The 9,282-nt window shown below is 46.3% G+C and overlaps 1 pseudogene; it reads right to left on the reverse strand.

Moving 5' to 3' along the window:
• Nucleotides 1-9,282, reverse strand: part of LOC102827034 — a 28,041-nt pseudogene that overhangs the window by 8,150 nt on the left and 10,609 nt on the right.

Genomic DNA, 9,282 nt, shown 5'->3' on the forward strand with positions numbered 1-9,282 from the left:
TAGGGGAACACAGACAGGTTTGCATGGGCTAAGTGGGACAGAGGTAAAGAGTGATGCATGCTCAACCTTGGAACAACAGGACTCTGTGATACAGGGATATAGGCATAGTTCAGACAGGGGAACTAATACTAAGATGCTTGACTGTCTTATGAATATTGTTTTCCCTTGTTGACTGTTATAAAATAGACACCTGAGTGGGATAGAAAGGAATTTCGGGAAACATGATTACAGAAACTTGTAAGCCCATTTTCAGCCTATAACTGATTGGAAAACCTAAAATGGGTTCTAGAACTTGTCCAGTGAAACAGGACTTTTGTGGAGCTTTTGTAGAATATAGAACCTTAGGTGAAATCCTGAGTCCCATCCAGAACCTTCAGAGGTCAAACATTCCCACTAGAAAGGACAAGCAGATCAACCTGGAACAGCTAGAGCATCAGAAGATGCATCTTCAAAGAAGGATCATCAGGAAAAACCCAAAACAAAAGTGTCAGTATGACAGGCTACTGCAAGAATAAGCAAGCTGTTTGCCGGGAAGTCATCAAGACAAGCAATCAAGTTCCTTCAGGACAAACCCCACTTTAAGACTGAAACTCAAAGAGAACACATGTAAGCTTTCTGGCAACCACGTTGGTCTACTGGTGAGTGGAAGAGGGGGAAAGGCAGCAGTGAAGAAATGGGCTGAGTTCAACCACAGTCCATTGACTCCCGTTGACCTGGAGATGAGAGAGAACAGAAGAAAGGATGGTTGGTCCAAAGTGTGGTGAGACCTGGGGACACCTGAGCCCATGGACAAGGACATAGCCACAGAGGGCTAGAGCTGAGAGTGAAGAATCCAGCTGATATGAAGTGAGGGGAGAGGCACAAGAACACCCAAACTTTCAGATTGCACCCATTTGACCTAGCCTCAATGGCTTGGTAATCAAAACTCGACTAGAGGAAGATAAAACAAAACAAAACAAAACAATTTTTGATAAAGGAAACAAGGGTAAATTGCTACAATTTGATAAGCCTGACCTATACTCATGGAAGTAGTAACTCTAAATACCAACAGAGAGGGAAGGAATCTTCATATCAAGTATCAATGCTATCCCCTCTGTACACAGGGCAGATAGGGACAGGCAACTTAGACACTGGTTACCTAAAATAAGAGGGTGATAAAGGCATGAAGTGACTGGCTTACAAGGTTTCAAGAGGGAGTTTAGTTTACAAGTTTGTGGGGGAAGAAAGAGTTCCCACTGAATAGTTTTCATCTTGTCTAGATGGGTCTGGTTAAAAGAGATGGGGATAAGATTAATATGATTTAATAGTGAATAATTGTTATCATGACTAATTGCGACTGTCATAATTGTAAAGGTATAAGTTTTGTAACAAAAATAGGGAAGCAGTTAATCTTACAGTCCAGAAACAAAGGTCTGGAGAACTGTCAAAGGAGAAGAGCACAAGCGGAATGTGGGACCTTATCCAGAGATGGAGGCAGAGATGATGACATGGAGAGAGGGAGCAGCTGAGGACTCTAGACTTATGGGAAGAGAGGGACTAAGAGCTGGCGGCCAGGAGGCAGACTTGCAGAATGTGTCCTTTGGTGATGTAAATTATTATATATGCCTGAGCTGACGCTAATAGAGAGAAATACTGTTAACTGATAGTACATGAGGGGAATGTAATCATTGTGATGAAAAAAGTTGTGTGATTTGTTGAATGTAAAACCGATGATCTGTCCTGTAAACTTACACTCAATACATAATAAAAACTAAAAGGAAAAAAAAAAAAAGTATGCTGTGAGAACTAAAGTAGAAAAGCAGTGTGTCTGGTATACAATAAATAATAGGAAAGAATGAATGAAACTTATATTTGTTCTAACATCTAAAATTTAAAAAGATTTTTTTTTAAAGTCCCTAGTTTGCCAGGTCAGGTGTTGTTTGTAATGCAATCTTTGGGGCCCCCCACTGAGGATCTCCTTTCTGTGCCTTTGAAGTCCCACAGACTGGATGTCCTGATGGGGACAAGCTGTGTAGAGACAGCAGGCTGAGTCAGGGATCAGATGCAGGCTGGAGAGGCCAGGTGGCTCACTCTCTTTCAGGAGGGTTGAGAGAGGCAGCTTGGGCCCTTCTGTACCTGGGACCTAAGTACTGAAGCTCTAGTCTTCAGCTTCCAGTAGAGATTTCACACAGGGCCATTGGAAGGCCACGTGCTGGACGAAGGCACCTCCCTGGGTAGATAGGGTCCCTAACCTGGAAACAAGTCATGTCCAATAGACGCCTTATTGACCAGACACCCCTGTGAACTGCCTAGTCTTTGACTGGCTGGAGCCAGTGCCCCTCAGTTACTCTGAGAATGCAGAGGGGTTTCTGTTTCTCACCCAGCACCTCACCCTATGCCCAGATCTCCAGGACCACTTCTTCCCTTATCAGGGACTGGTACAAGGCAGCTTTGATGTTAGGCTTTGACTGAAGATCAGGGTGACAGACAGGACACCCCAGCTTCCCTGAGCATAGCACAAGCAATGCATGCAATGAAACAAGGTGCACATCCTTGTTTGAAAACCCATCAGTTGTTTCCTGTCCTGCTATACCCCTTAGGTCATCCTCTTGGGTTTTTCTCTCTCCCTGGAAACCTCTCTCCTGTCCTGTCCAAAATGTTTGTTCTGCCCAGTGTTGGATTACCCAATAAGTAAAGTAAATACAGGCTTACTTGTGCTTCTTTGTGAATCTGTAGTGAACAATTGCACATTTTTCATCACATCTAAGACTCTGCTTCTAAGTCTGGCTGGCATCTGTCTCTCTTCTAACCCCATAGCACCTTCCTACTGAATCCAAGCCCTCTTTTCAAATTTATAATCCCGAGTGGAATTATAAATAAATACAGATTAGTAAGCACAGTAAGCCTTTGCTTACTGGGTACTTGTTCCTAGTTCTACCATTCTCATTCTTAATTATTTTGTCCTTCACACTCTCACGCCTAGAAACCCGATACAACTCCACATTTCTGAAACTGTTCAGGCTGCTGAGAAACTTCGGGCATCTATGAACCTGGGTCTCAACCTTCAGCTGCAGTTTATTTTATAACAAGCTACACCCAGTTCTTAGATCACGTTCCTTTGCCCACCCACATAGATTAAAGAAAAAAGAAACATAGAAAGATTTATTTTTCTGGGATTCTTTTTTTCATCTTCCCCATGAGTTTGGTCACCTTCCAATCTGGTCATTTTTGATCTGTAATGCCCATCTCAGATTGTAAGCATGTATCACAAGCTGGTTAGCGAGGTTATCACAAGCTGGTTAGCGAAAGAACCAGTCAAGGGAAATTAAGCATGATCCCTTGAGTATTCTGTAAGAAGCAGCAGAAAGTGATTTGGGGCATAGACACTAAAGTTAGAATGCCTGGGTTTCCATTCCAGTTTTGCCATTTTCTAGCAGTGTGACTTTGAGCAGGCTTACTTAACCTCTCCGTGCCTCAGTTTCCTCATCCATTAAGAATGGGGAGTAATAGTACTTACCTCATAGAATTGTTGTGAGGACTGGTTAAGCGCCATCGAGTTGGTTCTGACACAGTGACTCAATGACTCTGTATTCCAAGGAGTGGCTGGTGGGTTTGAACCTCTGACCTTGAGGTTAGCAGTATAGTGCTTGTCCTACAGCACCACACCAGGACCGTGTTGTGAGGATGATATGAATATCTGTAAGCTCCTAGCACAGTACCCGCACACCATAGGGTGAGATGAGTGGTAACTAATGATTATTCTGAGTGAGTGAGTTTATATGGGAAGAAAGGGAATGTTAGAGTAAGTTGTTTAATTGTGCATATGTCTGGTTAACTTTACAGAGCTGTAAAACTGTCACACTCATATCAGCTGCATGGGTTAAACTTGGGTCATACCAATTAGGACCATCCCTCTGACTTGCCAGGTGTGGGCTGTTAATCAGACATACCAGCCATGGAAGGTTTGTTGTAGTTCTTGATTTATTCTGAGTCTGAAGTATTTTTACTCCAGACTCTGGTCTGTATCCCTGAATGACTATTCAAAATAATATCATTTCAACATGTACCAATAGACAAAATTATTGAGATACTTCACGTTTTCATCTTTTAATCAAACAGGACCTGCTTAGTAGTGGGGGTTGGGTGTGGAAGAGAGGACAGGAGAGTGAAGAGTCTGTTTACCTCACAGCCAGGTGGTGCTGGAAGAGAGTTCTGCTGCGGCCACTGGGACAGGCAGGAGCAGCCTGGGCAGCTGAAAGGCTCATCTGTGGTCCTGGCCATGGGAACAGCTCTCAATGGCCAGCGGTGGTTCCTGGCCACGGGCCATGTTGTCTTCTGAACCCTTGGCCCACACAGAACTCCTTCCCCAAGTTCCCAGAGTCCTGGCAGGCCCCAGAGCCCTCTGCCCGCCTTCTGTTGGCCTCGGCTCTCCTATGGAGGCAGGGCAGCAGGACTGAAGGAGAACTCTGGCAGGCAGGCTGAGTTGGGAGCCAAGAGGGGCTTGGCAGCTCTTTGAGGGCTGGCATTGTGCCTTCTCCTCCTCCACTGGTAAGCTGTTTAGGACTTGTCACAGGAGTGTGCAGTTAATAGAGATGTGTTGATATTGTTTGGTAAAGGCAATTCCGAAGGCACAAGGTTACCTGACATTTAGCAGTGTTGTCATTTAAAATTTTCTAGCAGCCACATTAAAAAACACCACTACAACAATCAATGGTGAAATTGATTTTAGTAATACACTATGTAATCCATTTATCCCAAATCCTATAATTTCAATATGTAATCAATATACAAATTACTAAAATTGTTGATGCTCTTTTGTTTTATGCCAAGCCTTCCCAGTCCTGTGTGGATTTTACATAGCTGCACATCTCAATCCAGATGAACCACATTTCAAATGCTCAATATCCACAGAACTAGTGTGGGTTAATGTGCAAAGTCGACTTGAACCACAATGTCCGAGGTTCAAGGTCACACCTCAGAAACCCTATACAAGCTCACTATGGGTCGGAACCGACTGGGTGGCATTTAACAACAACAATGGTTACAATAACAGAGGGCTTGAAAGTGCTAGAATCATTAAATTGTGGAGGCCCAGGAATGCTGGGCAAGGATCCCTTTTACTGCCTCCCTGAGGAGCCCTTGCCCAGACTGCTTGAATATCTTCCAAGCGTGGAGGGTTCACTATCTTACGTTTCAGGTCTACCCATCAGGCTCCAAGATGGAAGCTGCTGATATTAACGAAAATCTTTCTCCTGGTTTTTCAATCCCGTTCCTTTTCAAAGTGTTGATATAACCTTGTGGTGAAGGTAGCAAGAGGGTACAATTTATTTACTTCATTGTGCCCAGAGGGTCAATCCTCCCTGAACAAGTCCTAGAGAAAGGGATGCTAGCATTCTACAAAGTTGTCTTTCCAATGTCTGCTAGGTCTTCCAGGCCCGACGCAGGGAAGTCTGCGTTCTGGAACACGCGCTTTTGTGGGTTAATGAGCTGGACTTCAGGGTCGATTTGAACCGCAAAGTCAGAGGTTCAAGCTCACCAGCTGCTCCTCGGAAACCCTGTACAGGGTCGCTGTGAGTTGGAACCCCGAGTCGATGGCACTTAACAACAACCAAACTGCTGAAGTAGAAATCCCAGCTTTGAGTCACAGCCAACAACCCACTTCTGGGACCACGGCTTTGCCACTCCTCGCTCATCAGGGCGGCTCTGGGGGCATTTCTCCTTCTCCCTGGTTGTTATTAAGTGCCGTCGAGTCGGTTCCGACCCATAGCGTCCCTGCATAGCGTTTTCAAGGAGCGGCTGTTGGGTTTGACCAAAACAAAATTCAAACCCACTGCCATTGCGTCAATTCGACTCAGAGTCAAATCGACTCATAGCAACTTTATGTAGGGTTTCCAAGACTGTTAATTTTACGGGAGAAGAAAACCTACTCTTTCTCCTACAGAAGGGGGATGGTGGACTCGAACTGCTGGCCTTGTGGTTAGCAGTGCAGAGTGTAACCCACTACACGACCAGGGTGGGGCAGGATCATAGAGCCCAGAAACTGACACACAGCTCTTGCGCGTCTAAGGCAGCAGCTCCACTTTCAACAAAGACACAGGAGCCTCCCGAGAAAACTCGGAAGCCTTCCCGCCCTTGAGACGCCTCGCCAGCTCTCTACTTCTCGGACACAGGCGGCGGGCAAGTGAGGGCCATCGGGACCTGGCCGCCGGGGCGTGAAGCTCAGGGGGAGCGTGATGTAACTCCGCGCCCAGCTTGCAGGAGCCGCCCCCAGGCGCTGCGGGGCCGCTTGTTTACCTGAGCGTGGGGGGCGGGGCCAGAGCGTCCTCGGCCCCGCCCCACCCCCACCGTGACCCGCCCCCGCGGAGCCTTCCCATCCCTCACTCTGGGATCTTGGAAACTGAGCTCTAAGATGTCTCTCCGCGCCTGCGAGAATGTCATGTTTCCGCCTTAGTCGTTTTAAGACCTGGACCAGTGGTTGTGCCAGTGGTTAGGGCCCTGAGCCCCCATGAGAAGCTTGGGTGTCGCAAGCAGTTAGTGATGTGTTCACCGAGCAGTTAGGAAAGAAAGCCCTGGCAAACTGCTTCCCTAAAGATTAAGCCAAGAACACCCTATCTAGAGAGTCCTGGTGTGGCGCTGTGGGTTAATGTGCCAGACTGCAAAGCCCTTTGAACGTAAGGTCGGCGGTTCAAGCTCACCAGCTGCTCAAGCTCACCAGCTGCTCCTCGGAAACCCTATGCAGGGTTGCTGTGGATCGGAACCGACTGGACAGCCATACCAAAAAGCCTATATAGAAAAGTTCTACTCTGTAACAAATGGGGCTACCTAGAGTCAGAATCCGCTCAAGGGTCGGTTTAGTCTTTGGTTTACGCCCCCATGATCTATATCAGAGCCTCCAAAGCACATAAAACATAACATTTAAACCTGAAGCTTGCTATGCCCACACAACTTCCGATAAGGACCCCTATCTGAACATTGTGGCCTCTCACCACTGAAGTGACAAATCCACACATCCCTCTTCCTTATCTATACAATTGGGAGAGGGGTTTCTATAAGACTTGATTGCTAGGACAAATCCACACATCCCTCTTCCTTATCTATACAATTGGGAGAGGGGTTTCTATAAGACTTGATTGCTAGGACAGATTCTGATTATACGCATTGTAGGGACACATCTGCCTCAGGGGAAAAGATAGCATTTCCCAGAGACCCTGGGAGTATCCTTCTCTAATTCAGTTAGCATTGATAAGAGAGTTTGTTGTTGGGGGTGGGGTGGGGAATTGGTAACACCTTGCAGGTTGAAGGGCAGAACTATCTAGCAGTTGGGGTCCCTCCAAACACGTACTACTGTTGTTGTTAAGTACAGTCTATTGGCCCCTCTAAACTCCAGGACCCTTTCCAACCCCATACCCAGATCAGGGACCTTGAATTCCTACATCTCCAAGACTAGCTTCACTCTATCCCTGAGGTACTAGGGGAGACCCACGCCTATGGTCACAAAGCCCACCCTAGATAAGCTTTAGGATCACAATAGGCCTCTCATCACCAGGTCAGAGTGTGGCCAGTTGACAAAGGGTCTGCATGGAGCCCAAGGGTGAGGTGATGCTGATGCCAACAAAAATCCCAGCAGTTGTGATTCATGCCCAGGGCCAGGGTTCCCCATCCACACTTTCAGGAGATAACTCCAATTCCTGGGGAGGCAGACAGGCTGAATACAGATGAGGTGCCAGAGGTCCAAAACAAGTAAGGGGTGAGGTCTCCAGGCCTGCATCCTACTTTATTGGTGTTATGTGCTATCCGGTCAATTCAGACTCAAGGTAACTTCTAGGACAGAGTCCAACTGTTCCAGAGGGTTTCCTAGGCTGTCCTGGTGTGGTGCTGTTGGTTAATGCACTGAACTGCAAAGTCGGGTGGAATTGCAAGGTCGGCGGTTCAAGTTCACCTGCTCCTTGGAAACAGGGTCACTATGGGTCAGAACTGACTTGACAGCACTTAACAGTAACAGCAATCTTTATAGGAATAGCTTTGCCAGGTGCTCCTCTGCAGAGCTGCTGTAGGCTAGAAACAATGACTTAGTGTCTGAGCACTTAACAATTTCACTACCAGGGTTCCTCATCCCTCTTTTGGCTCTTCCATTTTCCAGCCCTCAGAGTGTGTTTGGATATATTCCCTTCCCTCTGTGGGCCTCAGTTTTCTTCATTAGCAAAAAGAAGATTAGATTAAGATCTCTTGATGAGTAAAACCAGTAAAATGCACACACACACACACACACACACACATCGTGTGCCATTGAGTCGCTTCCGACTCATAGTGACCCTGTACATGGCTTGGTGGTGGTGTGCCGTGGAGTCATTTCCAACCCATAGCAACCCTGCATAGGCTTTCCAAGGCTGTAAATCTTCACAGCAGCAGAAAGCCTTATCTTTCTCCCCAGGTGTGATTGGTAGATTTGAAGTACTGACCTTTTGTTAAACAGCTCAGTTTGAAATCCACTATGTTTACCTGGGCTTGTTCTTGATTTCCCTGTGTTGTTAAGTGCTATCAAGTTGGTTCCCACTCACAGCGACCCTGTGTAGGGTTTCTGAAGCTTTTAAATCTTTGCAGGAACAGAAACCTCATGGTTCTCTCTACCTATTTATTCCAAAGAAATGGCTCATGAAGTTGTGGAGGCTGGCAAGTCCCAAATCCGTGAGTCAGATGTCAGGCTAGAGGCTACTCCTAACTCACATGGTTGCAGGGGATTACAAACCCCAAATTGGTAGATCAGACAGTAGGCTGCTGGCTCATAACCCAAGAACCAGAGGTTAGAGGATGATGAGTCAGATGTAAGACCGAGAGAGTGAGATTTGTCGAAACATCCATATATACTGGATACAGGCCATGTCACTGTTGCAGACTGTGCAGAGGTTCGAGGCCCTATAGGCCTGAGTGTAACAAATCTAGCCACTTGGCAGTTAATAGCAAATTGTTTTTCATCAAATTGTTTAGTCATATTTATTTAATTCCAAACATGAGCCCTGGATGTCCACAGAGAAATGCAATATTCCCCTAAGTTTCTAAGGTCAAGATTTTCCCCCTAGAACCAAGGCAGTAAAACTTCCTCAGAGGACGAACAAAGACAGGTTTACTGGGATTAAGCAGGGAGGCTCTGGAGAGGAACTGCCCGGGGTATATTCACTTGGGGTGGAGCGGAAAATTCTGGGAATACGGGATTAAGGACAATGGGGGCAACTCCCTCAGACCACCCTGGGTTCAATCAGTTTGATCCAAGTGAAGGTTAAACCCAGTAAGGAAGAAAGGAATATT

This window comes from Chrysochloris asiatica, unplaced genomic scaffold (genome assembly GCF_000296735.1).
Source record: "Chrysochloris asiatica unplaced genomic scaffold, ChrAsi1.0 scaffold00092, whole genome shotgun sequence".
NCBI lineage: Eukaryota > Metazoa > Chordata > Mammalia > Afrosoricida > Chrysochloridae > Chrysochloris > Chrysochloris asiatica.